This window comes from Nicotiana sylvestris, chromosome 1, assembly GCF_000393655.2.
Source record: "Nicotiana sylvestris chromosome 1, ASM39365v2, whole genome shotgun sequence".
Lineage (NCBI taxonomy): Eukaryota > Viridiplantae > Streptophyta > Magnoliopsida > Solanales > Solanaceae > Nicotiana > Nicotiana sylvestris.
The window spans coordinates 5,740,436-5,761,494 of record NC_091057.1 but is presented as its reverse complement, the minus strand read 5'-3'; the positions used below and the strand labels follow the sequence as shown (position 1 = coordinate 5,761,494).

At 41.8% G+C, this 21,059-nt stretch overlaps 1 pseudogene; it reads left to right on the top strand.

Moving 5' to 3' along the window:
- LOC104221450 (ABC transporter I family member 10-like) overlaps positions 1–19,254 on the top strand; it is a 46,496-nt pseudogene extending 27,242 nt beyond the window's left edge.
- The last annotated feature ends 1,805 nt before the right edge of the window (positions 19,255–21,059 follow it).

Below are 21,059 nucleotides of genomic sequence, written 5' to 3'. Positions count from 1 at the left end.
TTCGAACGCCATCAAACGTCATGATTCATCAAGTTTGGACAGACGTACCAACGAAATGGGGTGTTTTCCTTCATGAAACGAAACTCCGTGAAAACAAACCTGCCACCTGCCCTCTCCGGTGTATCCTGAACTTGGGGTTAAAACATAAAAGAGATTCGAAAAGAAACAAAGAAAGGAGAAAACAAATTTCAGGAAGGGAGTGTCCCTTTTGGGACGAGAAAGACTTATCTGAGGAAGATAACGCTGGCTTTAAATGACATGACATGCTCTTTGGACTGGACGCCTGACCTTCCATGAACTTGCGTTTCCCTGAACCAGAACGGATCTGTGATTCCAAACCGGTGGAACTTTGCCGAGACCTCCTTGGGGTGGAGTCATTCTTTTCGGCCAACAGCGCCCTTTGCGGGTTTTCGCCAGCTGACCTCTCTCATTTCTCTTCCTGTCATCGCTTGATAGCACTCTTTGTGAGTTTTTACTAAACAAGCTCTCTCATTTTGGTTTCTCTACTCCCGTCGCCTCGTGGTGGCCGAAGGTTTTCACCGACGAGACTCTCTCATTTTATCTCTCTCAATTCAGAGTGTGCCGGTCTCCATTTGTGACGCTTATTGGTTCCCCACCATCTTTGGTAATTGATTTGAAGGCTTGTGCTTGGTAAAGAGAGGTAGATAATACTAACTTCTCAACTGCTCGACGTGCCCCGGTTTCCATTTCAGGGCGAATGGGATTTTATTGTTGGTGTGACTGAACCTCAGGGAGAGGCTGCCTACGTATCCTTTCGGAATCAAGTCAAACGTAGTTCAGGCTCAATCAATTGTTGGTTTTTTTTTTCTTTTTTTTGTTTTTCTTTTTTTGTAAGCGGCTCAAAGGTTGGTAGAGAGAATTGGGTAGTGTTTGGGTAGTAGCGGGGAATAAATCCTTCGTCGTTTCAAATGCGTCAAGACTACTGGAGTATAATTCAGACGTAGTATCTCTTGACTGCATCCGCATTTACTGCTGTGTCGGGGTCGTTTCCTTCGATATCACCTAAATACAATGCTCCTCTCGGCAATATCTTCCTTATGATGTATGGGCCTTTCCAATTTGGAGCAAACTTCCCTTTTGCTTCCTCATGATGCGGCAGAATACGCCTCAGTACCAGCTGACCTACTTCGAAATTCCTGGGTCGGACTTTCTTGTTGTAAGCACGGGCCATTCTTCGTTGGTACAACTGTCCGTGACAAACCGCGGCCATTCGCTTTTCATCAATCAAAGTCAATTGCTCTAACCGAGTCTTGACCCACTCGCTGTCTTCGATTTCTGCTTCGACAATGGTTCGAAGCGAAGGAATTTCTACCTCTGCCGGTATTACAGCCTCGGTCCCATAAACCAGAAGATAAGGAGTCGCTCCTACTGATGTGCGTACCGTAGTGCGATACCCCAACAGTGCAAATGGTAACTGCTCATGCCACTATCGGGAACTTTGGATGGTTTTCCTCAAAATCTTCTTGATGTTTTTGTTTGCCGCTTCTACAGCGCCGTTGGCCTTTGGCCGATAAGGCGTAGAATTCCTATGCGTTATTTTGAATTGCTCGCATATATCTCCCATCAAATGACTGTTCAAGTTTGCTGCGTTATCTGTAATGATAGTCGCAGGAATACCGAAACGACAAATAAGATTTGAGTGTACAACACCACAGCTTTCTTAGTGACCGACTTGAGAGTGACAACCTCTACCCATTTTGGGAAGTAGTCTATGGCAACCAGTATAAACCTGTGTCCATTCGAAGCCTTTGGTTCGATTGGTCCAATGACGTCCATGCCCCAGGCGACAAATGGCCAAGGCGCAGACATGGGATGCAGTTCTGTGGGAGGTGCATGAATCAGATCACCGTGCACCTGACACTGATGACACTTCCGAACGAAGCTAAAGCAATCCTTTTCCATGGTTATCCAGTAATAACCTGCTCGAAGGATTTTCTTTGCTAAGACATACCCGTTCATGTGAGGTCCGCACACACCTGCGTGTACTTCGTGCATGATTTTCCTCGCTTCCTCGATATCGACACATCTTAGGAGATTGAGGTCCGGGGTCCTCTTATATAACAATTCACCGCTCAGAAAGAAACCACTTGCATGTCGCCTAATGGTCCTCTTTTGATCTCCAGTAGCGTGCTCGGGGTATTCTTGTGTCTTCAGGAACCTCTTGATGTCATGGTACCAAGGCTGCGTATTTGATCCCGCCTCGATTACATTGCAGTAACCGTGTCTTTCCTTGATTTGGATTTCCAAAGGATCGACGTGGGCGTTGCCCGGGTAGGGTAGCATTGAAGCCAAAGTAGCAAGTGCATCTGCCAGTTCATTGTGACACCTCGGGATATACCTGAACTCTATTGATGTAAAGCGCTTGCTGAGGTCCTCTACATGCTGTCGGTATGGGATAAGTTTGACATCCCGAGTTTCCCATTCACCTTGGACTTGTCGAATAATCAGGTCAGAATCTCCCATAATCAATAAGTCTTCGACATCCTGATCGATTGTCATATGCATGCCCATGATGCAGGCTTCATACTCAGCTGTATTATTCGTGCAAAAGAAACGCAGTCTAGCTGTGGCGGGATAATGCTGACCGGAGGGCGAGATCAAAATTGCCCCAATTCCTACACCTTTGGCATTCACGGCTCCATCAAAGAACATCTTCCAAACATGAGCGTCCTCCGAGATTACTTCTACAGTATTTACCTCTTCATCTGGAAAGTAGGTATCCAATGGCTGGTATTCCTCATCGACCGGATTTTCGGCCAAATGATCTGCTAGCGCCTGGGCTTTCATTGCCGTGCGAGTGACATAGACTATGTCGAATTCCGTAAGCAAGATTTGCCATTTAGCCAGTCTCCCGGTAGGCATTGGTTTCTGAAATATATACTTCAAAGGATCCAACCTGCTTATGAGGAACGTAGTGTGGGCTTGGAGATAATGTCTCAACTTTTGAGCAACCCATGTGAGAGCGCAGCATGTCCTTTCCAGCAGAGTGTATTTGGCCTCGTAGCCGGTGAATTTCTTGCTCAAGTAGTAGATTGCTTGCTCCTTCTTTCCGGTTACGTCGTGTTGCCCGAGGACGCAACCGAAAGAGTTCTCCAAGACTGTCAGATACAAGAAAAGTGGCCTTCCCGGTTCTGGAGGGACCAAGACCGGGGGATTCGAAAGGTATTCTTTGACTTTATCAAAGGCTTCTTGACACTCAGTTGTCCATTTAATCGCCGCATCTTTCCTTAACAGCTTGAATATGGGCTCACACGTGCTTGTCAGCTGGGCAATAAACCGACTGATGTAGTTCAACCTGCCCAACAGACTCATCACGTCTTTCTTTGTTCTCGGGGGAGGCAGATCTCTGATGGATTTTATCTTAGTTGGATCTAGCTCGATACCTCTCCTGCTTACGATGAAGCCCAAAAGTTTGCCCGACGGAACTCCGAAAGCGCATTTGGCTGGGTTTAGCTTCAAGTCATACTTCCTTAATCTCTCGAAGAATTTCCTCAAGTCTTGGATGTGATTATCCTGTGTCCTGGACTTGACTATCACGTCGTCCACGTACACCTCTATTTCCTGATGCATCATGTCATGGAAAATGGCAGTCATGGCCCTCATGTAAGTAGCCCCAGCATTCTTCAAACCAAATGGCATGACCCGGTAACAGTAGGTGCCCCAAGGCGTGGTGAAGGCAGTTTTCTCGGCGTCCTCTTCATCCATCAATACCTGATGATACCCAGCGTAACAATCTACGAAAGACTGTATCTCGTGTTTGGCGCAATTATCAACGAGGATGTGGATGTTGGGCAGTGGGAAATTATCTTTAGGACTTGCTCTGTTCAGATCTCGGTAATCTACACATACCCGAGTTTTCCCGTCCTTTTTTGGTACTGGAACCACATTCGCCAACCATGTTGTATATTGGACTACCCGAATCACTCCCGTTTTCAGTTGTTTGGTGATCTCCTCTTTAATCTTGTCACTGACCTCAGTTTTGAACTTTCGTTGCTTTTGTTGAACTGGAGGACAATCAGGATGAATCGGCAATTTATGAACCACTAGATCAACACCTAGTCCCGGCATGTCATCATATGACCAAGCAAACACGTCTTTAAATTCAAAAAGAAGTTGAATTATCGCCTCTCGCGTTTTCTTGTCCGTGTGAATGCTTATCTTGGTCTCCCGGATTTCTTCCGGGGTTCCTAAATTTACCGGTTCAGTGTCATTCAGATTTGGCTTAGGTTTATTCTCGAAATATTCCAACTCTCGGTTTATCTCCCTAAAAGCCTCTTCCGCATCATATTCTGGTTCTGGGTTCATTAATTCGCAGTTAAATAGCTCATTGTGATCTGGGCGTGAAGTCCGCAAGCATGTCATATTTAAAGCCGCATTATTAGGACTGAAAAGAAAGATAAAAGGAAAAATAACAAAAATCAGAACAAAAGAAAGAATGGGAAAGCAATGATGATTTTTTTTTCTTTGGAAAGTTGGAAGACAACAATGTTTACAACTTAGGAATTCAAAACAACAATTGAAAAGAAGAAACGTTCAAGTTATGTCCTGGAGATAACTTGTGACACAGGAAAGGTGGCAGGACAGGTCTACCCGGACTTCCGTCTAGTCGGGAATGGCGTAGCCTCCCAGTTTTGAAGTTTGGCGTTCGGCCCCATGTACATCATCTCAGCAATGCTTGTGCCTTCACCTGGTTGAACCATGTGGACCTCGTAGAACATCTTTCTCATCGCCCCACATATCTCCTCGATTTCCTCAGCTGTGAAGACCTCATCATCTTCTTCTTCAGCGTACCTTGGCCTGATGAAAGTTGCATATAAATCCGGCAGTGGTCGAGGTAACTTCCAACCCTCATTTTTCCTTTTCTTTGCCCACTCTTCGTCTGCTGGAGTAGGTTTGAAACCTAGTCCAAAAGGTTTCTTGGTGACTGGCAAGGTAATGGGTTCTGTTATTCCCTGAAGGGTTCGTCCAAGCCCCTTCCCTGGCCTAAATCCGTGCCGGATCATCTCTTTGGCCACCATAACCGAGGCGTTAGACAAGAAAGGCTGGGGGCAGGGTATTCCCTCTTCGTGCTGCTCTGCCAGTACAATCTCAAAAGCTTGATAGACCGTATGTTCGCTCCCTTCTCTCGGTTCCAGATATGGGATGGATGGGTCCCGATAAATAGCATGCTCATCTTCCCCATGGACCACGATCTCTCTGTCTTCGTACTCGAACTTCACCATCTGGTGAAGGGTGGAAGGCACGGCTCCTGCCGCATGGATCCAAGGTCTGCCAAGGAGAAAATTGTAGGATGTATCCATGTCGAGCACCTGGAAGGTTACTTGAAATTCGACTGGTCCTATGACCAACAACAGGTCTATTTCTCCCATGGTATCTCTCTTGATGCCGTCGAAAGCCCTTACGCAGACATTGTTGGGTCGGATTCTTCCGGTCCCAATTTCCATTCTTTGTAGCGTGGAGAGCGGGCAAATGTCAACGCCTGAGCCCCCATCCAACATTACCCGCTTGACATAATAGTCTTCGCATTTAACTGTTAGATGCAAAGCCTTGTTGTGTGCCGCTCCTTCCGGGGGTAGATCGTTCTTGCTGAAAGAGATTTGGTTGACGGCGAAGAATCTTTCTGTCATCCGCTCTAATTGTTCTACCGAGGTTTCAACTGGCACATATGCTTCATTCAGAGTCTTTAGTAAGATCTTTTGATGCTCTGTCGACCTCATTAACAATGACAACATGGACACTTGCTCGGGGTACTTGCGCAGTTGATCTATCACTTCGTAATCCGGCATTTTCATTTGTTGGAAGAACACTTCCGCTTCTTCAACACTTACGGGCTTCTTTGGCGGGAAGCGCCTTTGTGTGGCGTTGTTCAGTTCTTGGGTATTTGAATACCTTCCAATGAAAGTATTTTCTGGAAGTTCTCCCATGACCTCTTTACCTTTGTACATTACCAAAGTCTTTTGATAATTCCACGGCACTGTGGACGGGTTGGTCATTGGCTTTTGTGGCACGCGTCCGATAACCACTGGCTCATTCAGCCGAGGTGGTTGAATCGTCCCCCGGACCACATAGGCCCCTTTCGGCACGTACATAGGTTTTGTCTTTTTGATTCCGAAGTTCTGCGTCTTCTCAGCTCGACCTCGTGGTATGTAAAGAACCCCACCCTTTACCGGTACCACTTTCTTCTCCACCTTCTTCTCAGGCACTTTCTTTATAGCTTTGGCCTCCTCCCCCTTTTCTGGTTTCTGGTCTACTTTGGGCCTCTTCCCTGTGTCGACAATGGCAATTATGGCTTTCAGAGCGGGGTCGAACTCTTTGTCTTCACAAATCATTCCGATCAGCGGCCCATTATTGTGAGCAGGTAATGGATTGTTAGTTACATTCGGGATCTCCTCGTCCCTTAGCACTATTTTCCCTTGCTCTATCAAATTTTCGACCACTCTTTTCAACGACCAGCAGTCATTTGTATCATGTCCCTCGGCCCCTGAATGATAGGCGCATCTGACTCCAGCTTTGTAAGAAGGTGACGTCGGGTTTTGCCTTGTTTGAGGGATTGGTTGCAAGAAACCCAACTGGACCAGCTTTGGGAACAAAGTTGAGTATGGTTCACCGATGGGCGTGAAAGTCCGCCTTCTGGGTGGCTCCTGAGGGCGGAAGTTATTCTGCGGGGGTTGTGGGTTATAGTGGTTGCGGTAAGGAAGCTGATTTCTGGGAGGTGGAGCTGGGCCTCGGTTGGCTTGTTGTGGTGGATGGGTATAAGATTGGGCATTCATGACCATATAAGGTTGATGAGCATATGCCAAATTTGAGTGGGGGTAGTAGTGTTGTGGGGTTCTTTCCGGAAAACAGGGCCTGGGATGACGATACTCCCTTGTTTCCGAGGCTGCCATAGTCGTTTCTTCCTTCTTTTTCCCTCTTGTCGTTCCTCCGGACCCTCTTTGGACGGCCTGGGAGGTCGCCCTTATGGCTGCTTGACTCAGAATCCTACCTGTTTTCAAACCATTTTCCACCATCTCTCCAATCTTGATCGCTTCCGCGAATGGCTTACCCATGGCTGACATCATGTTTTGGAAATAGTCAGACTCTTGAGCCTGGAGAAAGGTAGTGACCATTTCCACTTCATCCATGGGAGGCTTTACTCTTGACGCCTGTTCACGCCACTTAATAGCATATTCTCTGAAGCTTTCTGAAGGTTTCTTCTTCAAATTCGACAGAGAATTTCGGTCTGGCGCAATGTCGATGTTATACTGGAATTGTTTCACAAAATCTCTGGCGAGATCATCCCATATATGCCATCGGGACATTTCCTGGTCCATATACCATTCCGAGGCTATCCCTACTAGACTTTCCCCAAAATATGCCATTAGCAGTTCTTCTTTTCCGCCGGCTCCCCGCAATTGGTTGCAGTATTTCTAAAGATGTGCAATGGGGTCACCGTGCCCATCGTATTTCTCGAACTTTGGGGTCTTGAAACCCGTTGGCAGGTGCACGTGAGGGAACATGCACAGGTCGGCGTAAGAGACGCTCTTCTGTCCGCTCAATCCTTGCATATTCTTCAAACTTTGTTCAAGGCTTCTCATTCTCTTGGCAATCTCATTTTGTTCTGCAATTCTGGGGTTCTGATCCTGCCCGGGTGCAAGCTCGCACTGAGGCGGTAGAGGATTAGTGCTGGTAGCGAACCTAGTTGGTTCCATTGAGAATGATGGTGCTTGGAATGTAAAAGAGGATGAGTCAAAGCTTGGCTTGTACGTGGTAGGCTGTGCCGTAATCGGGCAAGGCGATGCAGTAAAGATGTTCATGCTTGCATCAGTGGATGACATTCGGGGATGAGGCTCAGAAGGCGATCCAGCAGAGAAGGCTGAGGTGGCTGGGTACCCGAATGGGGTAGCAGGATAATTTATGGGGACATTAGAAGTCCCACTCGACCTGGAGAATAATTCAGGGAATCCGGGGACGACACTCGGCGGTTCTTTCCCATTATTCCAGTCGTCCAACATTTCCAACATGCGGAGCCGTAGGATTCTATTTTCCTCCGCAGTTGCGGATTCAGGTGTGAGGACGGCTGAGATTGAGCTCTCCTCAGAAACAGGGATTGTTTGCAATGGAATTTCTGAAGACATTTCCACACTTCCTTTTGACCTGGTGAAGTAAGTGTGAGTACTGCTTCTGGTCCTAACAACAGGTAGTTGAACACTTCTCCTTGACCTCGTGAAGTATGAGTGCGAGGCCAGACTTTCACCAAACCAACCGTCTTTTCAAAACCCTGGATACTCAACGACAAACGCACGGTTAATTTGCAGCAAATAACAGGTAGTTGATCTCACGTTGGTCATGATGCACCTATACAGTTAAGTGGATTACTACATGTTTGCTATGAGAGCATGCGTCATTCCGGCATTTTTCCTCTTTATTAGTTTTTCCCCTTTTTATTATATTTTTCTTTTTCTTTTTCTTTTTTTGTTTTTCTTTTATGTTTTTTTTTATTTTGCAGTAAAAGAAATGCGACCGGATCCGATGAGGATTGCCTACGTATCACGATGCCTACGTGAGTCAGATCATTACGTAGTTCGAAAAACACAAATGAGCGTAAAAGAAGCAACCTCTTTATTGTTGAAATGGTCTATTACAAACTACATTTTGCAAAAGAAAGAGCAAACTTTGAAAATAAACCTAGACTCAAAATAGACTAAAAATCACCCTGATGGAAAAACAGGCAGAAGATGCTAAGATACAGGCTTGACTTATGAGTGCATTATGGTTTTGAAAATTGGTGTCCGCGGGGCATCGTTCGGCCTCGCCGCGGTCCTAGGCGTGATATCCCTCTCAAGTTGCTCCAGCTCATGCATAGTCTGCTTGACATAACCCATCACTGCCGAGAGGACGATAACGCTAGACATGTTCTCACATCGTAGACATCGTCTGGTGATGGCATGGGCAATGGCCTTGATCCTATCTCTGGTTTGCTTCTTCTCTACGAGTAGGCGTTTTATCTGATCGCTACATATCTTGAATACTTGAGTATCCTGTATATGCTGATGCTTCAGTCGCCGTACTTCCAACTTCATCTGGGCTATTGAGTCGTACCAGTATCTGCTCTCAATTTGGAAATCCTTGGCCTGATTAGCTGCTTTGATCTCAAGTGCAGCCATCTTTCTCTTTATTTTAGCAACAGTTTTCTCGTGGTCGCCTTCCAATTGATTCAAATATCGGCGATGCTTATATGTTCTTGTATCCCACTGTGCCCTGAGCTCCGCTATGACATTTTCAGATTTCTCCAAACCATCTTGCCATTCCCTGATTTCACTTTTTAACCTTTTTATCAGCTGCTCGTCTGATCGACGCCTTGGCTGTTTATCTGCATCCACCCTTATCTGTTTGATCTGGGCTCTGAGCATTTCGTTTTCCTGAATTAACCTGTTCCGCTCTCCCAGATTGGTAGCAGCTTGCACGTTGTGCTCATATTTCAAGCCTTCTACTTGTTGCTTTAACCTGCTGATTTCGGCGCAATAGCCTCTTTCCTTTGCTAACCAATCCCACTGCCTTTGCGATGATTCGGTGAAATTCCGGATGTGGGGTCTCTTAGCCGGCCTTTCATGCTCAAATTCCCTTCTATACCATGCAAGGTAACCTGGCGCTGTCTCTCCTTTGGCTCGATCCCGCACGCAAGTATCTGATTTCAAATATTGACACTCACTCCAGATTTGGCGAATCTTTGCTTCTGGGAATTGTCCGTTAGGACTTATCTCAATTGCTTGAGTGCTAAGATCTTCCTCATGAGGTACTGTCTGGCATCTTCCGAACTGTCTCAAAACTCGGCAGGGTGCGTAAGGTTGAATGCTCTTAAGCCCCATCAGTAAGAAATAAGTTTTAGCTGCCGACATATATAGGATCTCATCAACAGGCAACCATCCTAGCGTCCATTGTATTTGGCTGGCAGTAAGAGCTTGAAAGAACGAGGTCCATGCCAGGACTCCTTTGGGCAAACTGATCTCTTTGGTTCTCGTGTAAGATTCTTCTATGCAAGTCTTTTCCGGGGAACCATGGCTCAAAATCTCGGAATGATGGCAGAGGTGCTCGGTCATCCATATCTGTAGGAGCAAGTTACAACCTTCGAAGAAATTTCCCCCAGCTTTACAAGCTGTAAGAGCTCGAAAGATGTCAGATACCACCATAGGCGCGAGAGTACTGTCACTTTGCGTGAGTAAAGTGCTGACGACCCCGGATATCTTCAAATCAATGTTTCCGTCTTTCCTTGGAAATACCAGAAGGCCCAGGAACATCATCATGAACGCTACCCGTCTGTGCTTGTCCCACTTCTGACGAACTCCTTTGCTGCACAGTTTGTTGATTGGATTATTGAATCCCCCCTCATGACCGTACCTATCATATATGAAGCATGGAGTACAAAATCCGGCTGCCAGATCCGGGTTGTGGACTGTTCTAGGTATCTTCAATGAATCTAGGAACCTATGTACCGTGACAACTCTTGGGGCGACCAAGTATTTTTGCCTCAAGGGAAGTTCAGTATTCCCGATGTATCCGGCCATTTCTTCCAAAGTCGGGGTGAGTTCAAAATCAGAGAAATGGAAAACATTGTGCGCCGGGTCCCAATAGGTAACCAAAGCTCTTATGATATCTCCCCGAGGCTGGATTTCCAACAAACCCACAAGACCTTTCAGATATTTCTTGACCTCATTTTGTCCTTCAGCACCTAGATCATTCCACCATAGCCGTAACTTGACAGGGATTTTGGTCATTATTGAAAAATGTTCATTTTGCATCGTGCTCATCCTGCACATTTATTAAGGTGATTTCAACAAAAATGACTTTGACTCAAAAATATTTTACAAAGGGGATCAAGTTTTGAACACGGCTTTAAACACTTTGAGGACGAAGATTTTAAGGCCGTGTGGGTCAACTGGACAAAAATACTAAACAAGACCCAAAGGTGGCTGTTTATGCAAAGTCAGCCTTCCGGCGTCCCTTTCGGGAACATTCGGCTATTTATGACAAAACAACATCACCTGACTTATTTATGACTCTTTTTATCGTTTTTTTTTTCAAATTAGAAAACTCAATATTGCCAACACGACCTTTCAACGCCTCAGTGACGAAGATTTTAAGGTTGTGTGGGTCAACTGGACCAAACCTTAAAAAAATGACCCAAAGGTGGCTGTTTATGCAAAGTCAGCCTTCCGGCGTCCCTTTCGGGAACATTCGGCTATTTACGACAAAACAGCATCACCCGACTTATTTATGATAGATTTAAAATTTGACATATATTTTTGGCTATTTTTAGCAAAAGGGAAGGTTGGACACCACCCCACTTATTTATGGCAAAATTTAAAATTTGACACGTTTTTATTTATTTATTGATTTTTGGCTATTTTAGCAAAAGGTGGGGTTGGACCCGATGAGGGTTGCCTACGTATCTCACATCCGGTGAGAATCAAACCGGCGTAGTTCTCGAATATCGTAAATAGAAAAAATCAAATAAACCTAGAAATCAAGAATACATATTTTTATTATATTTTTTCTTTTGCAAAGAGATAAAGACTAAAGAAAATATTATTTTTTTTTTAGGAAATATTTGGACTATTAGTCTGAATTTATAAAAGGGGTACTACGAAAGAGACAACATTTTTTTTTGAATTATGAATTTCCGTTTTTTTTTTACTTTTAAATAAATACCTTCTCTTTTTTTTTGATTTTGGAAGTGATAAAAAAAAAAGAAAAATTTTTATATTATTTTTTTTTAATAACTCAAACTAAGAAGACAAATTTTGTTTTTATTCTCTTTTTTTTTAGAAAAATTCCGGCGAGGTTTTGACACTACTTGGACATTGGTTTTATTTTTCCAAAATAAGTAATTATCTCCTTACACTGCTATTTTTCTTTTTTAGAAACCGGTCGGCATGCGGAACCGAAGCAAATAAATGCGCAACACAGATAGGAATGCAGCATGATGGTCTTTTCATTTCAGGTTGCTAGTCCTAGACGGATCCAACCCCTGTGTTGAGTCCCCTAAGTCAAATGCAACATGATGCAAATAAGCGTTCCTACTAGGGATCCGGCATGAAGTCAAGTAATTCTAGGTTCGTAACCTGGGTATTTGTTCTAGACTGCGTACCCGAGCGGACAACTCGAGTCGAGGAGGGGGCTACGTACCGGGGACCCGCGAGATCGTCCGGCTTTGTAACTTGTCCGACCTCTTTCTTATTTAAGGTATTGACATTAACAGAATAGGGAGTCTCGACCAGCGAGCTTCTCCCCGGAGGTAAGAAGAGAAGGGTTTCAGCGCAGTTCATATACAGTTCAGATAATATCAAAACGGTAAAAGACAACATTTAGCACGTTATGCAAAAACATGTAATAAAGATCAGATAATAAAGCCAAATATAACAATTATTCTAAGCTCGAATTCTTGAACCCTGAACCAGTGGTTCTGGGTTAATATGTCCCCAGCAGAGTCGCCAGAGCTGTCATACCTCCTTTTTGCGCGCCCGCCCCGAAGGGTAGAATGCGCGAGGGGAGTTTTTCTAATTTAAGTGACAATATTCGAAATGGGATTATTTATTTAATTCAGAGTCGCCACTTGGGAAAGGTTTGGCTTTTGGTGTCCCAAGTCACCGGTTTATCTTGAATCCCAAATCAAGGAAATTTCGACTTTTCCAAATGAAGTCTGCGAACCAGAAATTCTAAGTAAGGAATTCTGTTGACCCGAGGGAAGGTGTTAGGCACCCTCGAATCCCGTGGTTCTAGCACGGTCGCTTAAATTGTTATAATGGCTAAATATCTGATTTAAATACATGTTATGACTTACGTGCTTTTATTAAGTTTAAACCGCTTTTATCATTATCACTTATTTTTATAGAATTGCAACGTCGTGAAAATGCATCTCGAACCACGTCACAATCAATGCGCCCGTGATCGTCAACACATTTTGACTTCGTTGAGATTTGGATTTGGGTCACATCAATGTGCACCCGAATTTAAGAATATGATTTAATTAAGCCGCGCCTAAAGAGTCTAACGCGTTATTATTTTTTGAGAAGGCCATGAGATTCACTAAACGGCCTAGCCTGAATTCTAAATATTATGATTAGTTGTTGAGGGCCCCGCAATTTGCATTTTTTATTTAGCGAGGCTCGTCTCATTATTTTAGAAGAGGATATCCTAAAGTGACTACATTTCTATTATTTTGTTTCCAGAAATAGAAGAAAGAAAGATGTATGCTAATCGAAGTATATGCTTTGGCCTAAACCGGACTCCTATCAATTTCTGATTAGTTACTTATAAAGTGAAAAGACGTCATACCTTACGAAAATGCTTTAGTTGAACAAAGAAATTACATATGAGATTGATGAAATGCAATACTTAATCCGACAACATCCTTAAGTTGAATCTAAATCAAATTGCTTAAACAGGATTAATAGAGTTCCTTATTAAAAGATGTTACTGATGATGTTCAAAACTAGTCCTATAAACTGCCTAAAGAAATCGAAACTGGATGATTCAAAACTGTATTATATTTGGCTAGATTTAACAGCCATTTGCCCCTACCTATTCAAACATGCTAAAAGAATGAGTTTAAGTTTAACAATTGTATAAATAATGTCACATTCCATGGATCGTATTTACATCCTGTATGCTAACTAAACGAATCAAATACCGCAGTTTCAGATTAACATAAACTTTACTTAAGTACAAACTTACCAATGTATTCTCTATTAGCTATAAACTAAAATTTACACAACTTAACAACATTTATGAAGAGGCAGTCAGTAAATAACAGGTGATTGTAACTCCTTCAAATCTTTCTATTCATGCTTTTCAATGTTACAATCAGCTACACCAATGTGAGACTCGAGATGTGTACCTGGAAATACTGAAAATGCAAAGGAGAAGAGGAAGAAGATAGGGAAATCAGCAGCAGCAAGAAACAGAATTAGCAGTAGCAGCAGGATACAGAATAGCAGCACCAACAGGAAACAGAATAGCAGCAGCAACAACTCACGAAACAATTGGAGTGGGATCAAGACCCCAACTAGACCAAGTTCCCGAGTAAAACAACAACAACCAAGCAGACTCAGTTGGGATTTGGGAGAAATCAGTGTTGCACAAACAGGTCAAGATTTAGTGAAATCAAAACAGCAAATCAAAAAATGTAATTTCTAATTCTGCCTGTCTGTGTTATCAAAGAGAATTCTTTTCCAGTTTTCTGTCTTTCAGAACTTAGTTCTCAAAAATGTTCAGTCCCCCCTCTCTGATGGAAGTTCTTCCTTTTATAAGCCTAAGGTCTGCCCTTTAACAGCCTGTTCATCAATCACCAAACACCCTCCCATGTGCTCTCTTCTTTTCAGTTCCACTTAGCTATTTAAGTATTAGAACCCCATCACATTCCCTGGCAGACTTACTCTTTTGAAAGAGGTTTAATACTTCTTAAACTAAAGCAGGGTAATGGGCAGCAGAATATATCTGACAGCCATGTGCTGTCAATTATTTTATTCAAAAGCCCTTATGCAGGGCACAGGCTGTGCACAAATGCACCTGTGGTGCACAAATGCACATGTTGTGCACAAGTGCACATGCCCTCCAATTCAGAAGTTAAACAAACATTCCTTTTACATTTCTGATTCAAATTAACAACTATAAGTAAACAAACTCAGTTCCTAATTGATTCAAACAAATGTGTCCAGAAGCAAATCGATTTGTTATTGTTCAGGCAGCTGAAACTAATTGACGACACATGTCGACTCGACTATATTAGTCATAACATGTACAATCGTAACCAAAAATCAGACATTTAACAGTATCACACAAGGGGTTCATATTGCAATGTTAACACAGAAAGGCCCTAGGAACTAAATGAACGAACCAATTCAATATTCATTTGATTGTACAACTTACACATGCCATTATCAGTGAACAGAAAAGGGACCTAATCAAACACGTAGGTTCAAACAAAGTGGGCAGGACACAGTTGATAAAACTCAAAACACAGATTTCACGAAACATGAACAAACTTTAGAACAATCTCATGGACTAAAACAAATAAAGAAAAGAAAGCAAAACTCACCTTAAAACCCGAAAAATCAAAAGACCCTAGCTTGGACTCGAACAGACCTTTCTTAAGGCTGAACGGACTTTAATCGAAGTGTTTCTCAGATGAGAAACACTTCGATTAAGGTCCATTAGACCTTAATCTCTTCGGCTTGAACAAGACACGGACCATTGACGAGGAACCCTAAGGTTCCAAAAATCAGATCTGGGATTCATGCTTCCCTGGTCAGATTCGGACCAAACCAAGCATGGTTTGGTCACGAGGGGGGTCTGGGGAGTGTCTGGTGTGAAACTGGGGTTAAACGGTGTAAGTCAAGTTCCGACTCAAATCTTCAAACGAAGATTCGAGAAGGTGGGAAGGGATTCGAGTTAAGTAGTTAACAGATCCATGTTCAGGATGGCAAGGGGATTCTAGGGTGTTAAGGTGAAGGTCACCGGCGTTCATGCCGCCGGGTTTCTGGTGAAGGGAGATGGGGGCGGCTAGGGTTTGAAGGGGAAGGGTCTGTGAAGACGAAGGCCGGGGTATTGGATAGGGGGCAGGGTAAAGGTTCTAGGCTTATATAGTTAGTGAGGGATCGATTTTTGGCCGTTGGATGGGGTGAGATGAAGGGTCAAGATCTTTTGGCTGATGGGGAACGGTGTCGTTTCAACCTGAAGGGGTTTGGGACGGTCCGAGTGGAATGGGTCGGGTTTTGTTTATGGGTTATAGGGAAGTGATCTCGGCCGTTGATCAATCTGAGATCAACGGCCCAGATCAGATTGGATTAAAACGGCATCGTTTGGACGTTCTGGGTGTCAGCTGGTGTGGACCGGGTTACACAAGGGGTTTTGGGTTTGAGTTTGGGCTTTGAATTAAAAATAAAAATAGGCCCAACCAAGTTTTAAACCCAATTCTGCATCTCCTTTTTTTTTTATATATATTTTTTTTATTTTATTTTTAAAACAAAACCTAAGTAAATAAAAATAAAATTTCATAAACACTTAATACAATTATTTGCACACATATATCAAAATATTTAAAGCAGGCAAGATCGAACAAAACAACAATCACGGAACAAAGATGCATATTTATGATTTTTTTTATTTAACAACCGGATTTCGGTTCAAACAGCACATGACACATACATTTTTTGTATTTTGTTTTAATAAAAATGGGCAAAAGTCATAAATAATTAACAAAGTGCCATGTAAAAATCCAATTCGTACAGCAGGACCATTTGTTATTATTTTTTAATTCTTTTGGAGAGATTGTCGTGTAAAACAAAAATCACGTGCTCACACCCAGCATCGGCATAACCAACAAGATCGGGATTGTAATCATTGCAATAAAATAAGCTCATATCGGTAGTCTCTTTTAGATAATGCAATATATGTTTGATTTCATTCCAATGTCTCTTTGTAGGAGCATAGCTATATCTTGCTAAGATATTAACTGAAAAAGTTATGTCACGCCTTGTAGCGTTAGCAAGATACATTAGTACATAAATTGCACTAAGATATGGTACTTCAGGACCAAGAAGTTCTTCATTATTTTTATGAGGTCTGAATGGATCATTATTTATATCGAGTGATCTCACAACCATCGGGGTACTCAATGGATGTGCTTTATCCATATAGAATCGCTTTAAAATCTTTTCAATGTATGTTGATTGATGGATAACATTTTCATCTTTCATATACTTAATTTGTAGACCAAGACAAAATTTTGTTTTTGTCTTTATAAGATTTTTCATTTCAAATTCTTTCTTTAAACAGTCTACTGCTTCAGAAAGATCCTCGGGAGTTCTAATGATATTTGAATCATCAACATATACGGCAATTATAACAAATTCAAATCCAGATCCTTTTATAAAGACACAAGGACAAATTGAATAATTCTTGTACCCTTCTTTCAACAAGTACTCTCTCGAGCGATTATACCACATGCGCCCTGATTGTTTCAATCCGTATAAGGATTATTGAAGCTTTATTTAATGAATTTCTTGGAAACCATAATATGCTTCAGAACAATTTAAATCCTTCAATGATTTCCATTATACGCATATCACATTTTTCATGTATTGCCAGAATAAAACCTGAAATGCTAGGATATTTACAAATCTTCTTGTGACACTAGTCGTCTTTATGGCTATCGACTTGTCTTTCTTCGCACAAGAACACATTTATACCACCATTGGCATTATACTTTCAGGTGTTGGGACTATCCGTCCAACTTCATATTTTTCAGGTGAAATCAATCTTGATTACGTATTTTTTATTTTATATTGGCCAATCATTTATGTGTCCAAATTTCATAATAGATTTGAGCTCAAGATCCTCGTCAATATTAATAATATTTAGTGCTACATTATATTAACAATATCATCGACGATTATTTTATATCAGTTCCATTATTACCTAATACATACATAACTTATTGAGATATATTTATCTCATTATTTTCAGGTACCTAAGCCTCTCCCATGAGGTCTTATGAAGTGTTATGTTGTGGTGCTCTTCTAGAACACTTACCTCCTTATTATGACCATCTTGAATATTTGACCCTCTCCTTCTTCAAGGAGTTTTATCTTTGGAAACGATTGGTCTATTACACTTCATGCGTGTCATAGACTCTGTCCCTCATGGACTTTATTCTATTTAGAGCATTAGCAGCTGAAATATGACATTTAGCTTTGGGTCAACAAATGCGTCTGGCAATAATTTGTAAATGCATTATCACTTGAACTTCAAGTTCATATTTTCTTGTACGAGGATCTATATGTATTCATAATAATTCATTTCACGTATCACTTTTTTGGCTATCCATTTTCTCCCCCTTATGTTAGGATCACCAACACATTTCCCAACCTTCTTTGGGAACACATCTTTGTGCATTGTGGTAGAATAATTAAATCATATAGCACATCCATATTTCTATATAGAAATTATTTAGTTCCTGACCTTGAACCGATTGTAGTAGGGGGAAATTTTCATAACTTGGCTAGATGCTTACAAGTGATACTGTATATTAAATAATACATCTCATACCAAATATCATTTTTGGGAGTTTTGTTCTCATAACCAATGATTTAGCTATAATTGAAGGCATAAAATTTCTGCTAAACCAACTTGGATTTAAACCAATATTATTAAGATAAATCATCATAATTTATATTCTGGAACTGTGTTCTAATAACTTGAGCAAGCAATCTTGCAAAAGCCAAACTGCAAGTTGATAACAAATGCACATGTGACCATAGAATAGATGCATCTATTAAAATTATATAATAGTAAACGGTCCACATGGCAGGTGACTAGGCCCATATATTTATCACCTTTTATTTGTTCTAGAAATTAAGGGATTCAATCCCAACCTTAACTGGTATATCATGAGAATAAACATCACAAGAGAATTCTTGAATCTTCTATTCTTTAATATATGCCAATGTAATCCTCAATTAATTTTCCGCATCATAATTGAACCAGGATGGCCAACCGGTCATGCCAACTAATATTTATTTCAAGCGCCCTCTAATTTACTTGTGGCTTGTGATTGCGTCATCATGCTTATACTTGTGTAGTACAAATAGAATAAAAGTAAGGTAATCTTTCATATTTACCTGGTATGCTTATAGAAATATGAAGATATTCAATATTCCTTTCATTTATAGTCTCAATCTGCCAACCACTTTGACTTATACATTTGAAACTCAAAAAGTTTCTTTTGAGACTTTACAATATTAATGTCATGAATAATTTTATTCATCCGGGTAGTAACAAATTAGGTTTTCTGGAGCTCTTAACAACTTTTGTACTATAAGATCTTTTATCATACCATTCATATGGTAAATATCTCCTTTACAGAGAAACTTATATCATAATAAATTGTCATGGTTAGAATCATCATAAGCAAAATCATTTCTTGATTTAATTTTTCCTTTAATAACTTTTATAAGGCATGACAAAATAATATTTGGTGTATCACATGTACGCGACCAATGACATGTAACCACACAATAATATTTATTCTCTTTATTTCACTCAAACCTCCCTTAGAGGTGAGTTGTATGGTATTCATATAATCATGAATTGCATGTCTTTATTCAGCTTTTATCACATATTGCCACATTCAATTTTAGGAATGGGTTTTCATTCTCAATGCTTATCACAAGTCACATTCTCTTCAAGGAATGAATCATAATCAGTGACGTGCTTTATTATTATAGGGGGTGGCGTGGGCCTTGGAGCCATTTATAACCCTGTCCAGTAGCTTGATGATGAATTCAAGCCAGTTGATTTGCCTTCCACTTTCAAGGCACTCCATCAGAACTAAGTCCATATAGTTAGCAATATGCCTTCTTTCCTGCCCGGGCAGTAGGCACTTGTTGACAAACTCAAAGAGGAATTTGTGTTGTGGCTTCATTTCACTCTTGTGCACAAACTTGACCTCATTCACTTCTTCAACACTACAGAATCTCCTAGTAATTTCCAGGGCAGGAGGAAGGTAATACATACTTAACAATCTTTGTCTGGTGTAGTCATCATATCCCTCAGCAGGGATGTCAAGAATCTCTCCCAACTTCTCTGCATCAAATGTGACTTGAACTCCTTTTACATGGCTGGTCACTCTGCCATCTTTGACCTCAGCATTTTCCATGAATTCAATGATCTCATTCCTGGCTAGCCTTCCATCCATCTGAAGGACCATGTACTTCAAGCCCTGAACAGCTAGGGCATCAACCAAACGAACCATTCCTGGTTCTACTAAGTCTTTCAGCAATCTTCCCTTCAAAATATTTCTTTTGTCAAACTTGACTAGCTTGTCTTGTTCACTATTAGACTCACTTTCTTTTTCACCACTCCATTCCTCATCTTCAGAAACTCCACTTTTCACTGCAGACCTCGTCCTCTTGGCCAATGAAGGTTCAGCAGCCTTAGACACATATGAAGACTTCTTGGAAGAGGTCTTGGTCTTTTTGGGATTGGGAGTCTGACCGTCCGTTGTTGTACGGTCCTTGGGATGGACCTGTTCCATCTCCTCAACATCAACAGCTTCATAGGACTCTGCAACCTTACCTTTTTCCTTTATCCATCCTCTTCTTCTTACTTTCAGCCAATGCCTTTTGCAGTTCACTCTCACTCTGTTTCACCCTGCTTCTTGTTGTTCTTCCCTTTGGCAAAGGAGTTCAGTAGTTGTTGGGGAGGAAGACTTTCATTTCTTGGAAGGTTAATCAGCACTGGGGGCTTTTGGTGTTGGATTTCTCCTTTTCTTTAGATCATAACTGGCACCTACTTTCTTCAGAAGGTCTATTAGGGTCTCCTCAATAGATGAAGCAGGTTCATCTGCCTGTGAACTAAGATTAACCAACCCTTCAGCAGCCTCCCCTAAACCACTTCCCCCTAACTTCTTGCCACTTTCTTCTACAGTTGCCTGTGCAACCCTACAGATAGCTGGTAACGACAATTCAGAAGTGGGTGAAGAACCAACCACTCCTTTCCATTTTCCCCTCATATCACCACATACACCCTCTCTCTCCTTTTCCTCTTCAATTTTCTTTTTACCTCCACTCCTTCCCAATTCAGGCATTTCCATATCCCTGATAGGCCCAACCAAAACAAACCTATTTTCTAAATTTTCAGCCAAAGCAGAACTTACCTTGGTAGGGGAGTTTTGAGTCTTCTCAGAGTAAGACGACCTAGGTCTTTCCCCTCACTCACAAATTTGAACAAATCGTCTAAATTCTCAGAATCTTGGGATTGGGTATCCTTCAATTGTGCGTTTAATCTCTTTGACAATGCATCTGAGGCTACAGTTTCTCGGGCTAGCATTTTAACATGTCTTTTCTTAGGCTGGGGGTTTGTACCGGTGGAGAAGGCATGGAGGAACCAGAAGGGGATGGTGGGGGAGGAGTCCTTGGGTTTTCTTGAGGGTTCAACATTGTAACTGATGGCTTGAGAGAGTTTGTGAATTAGGCTTTTGGAGAAGAAAACAATTTAGA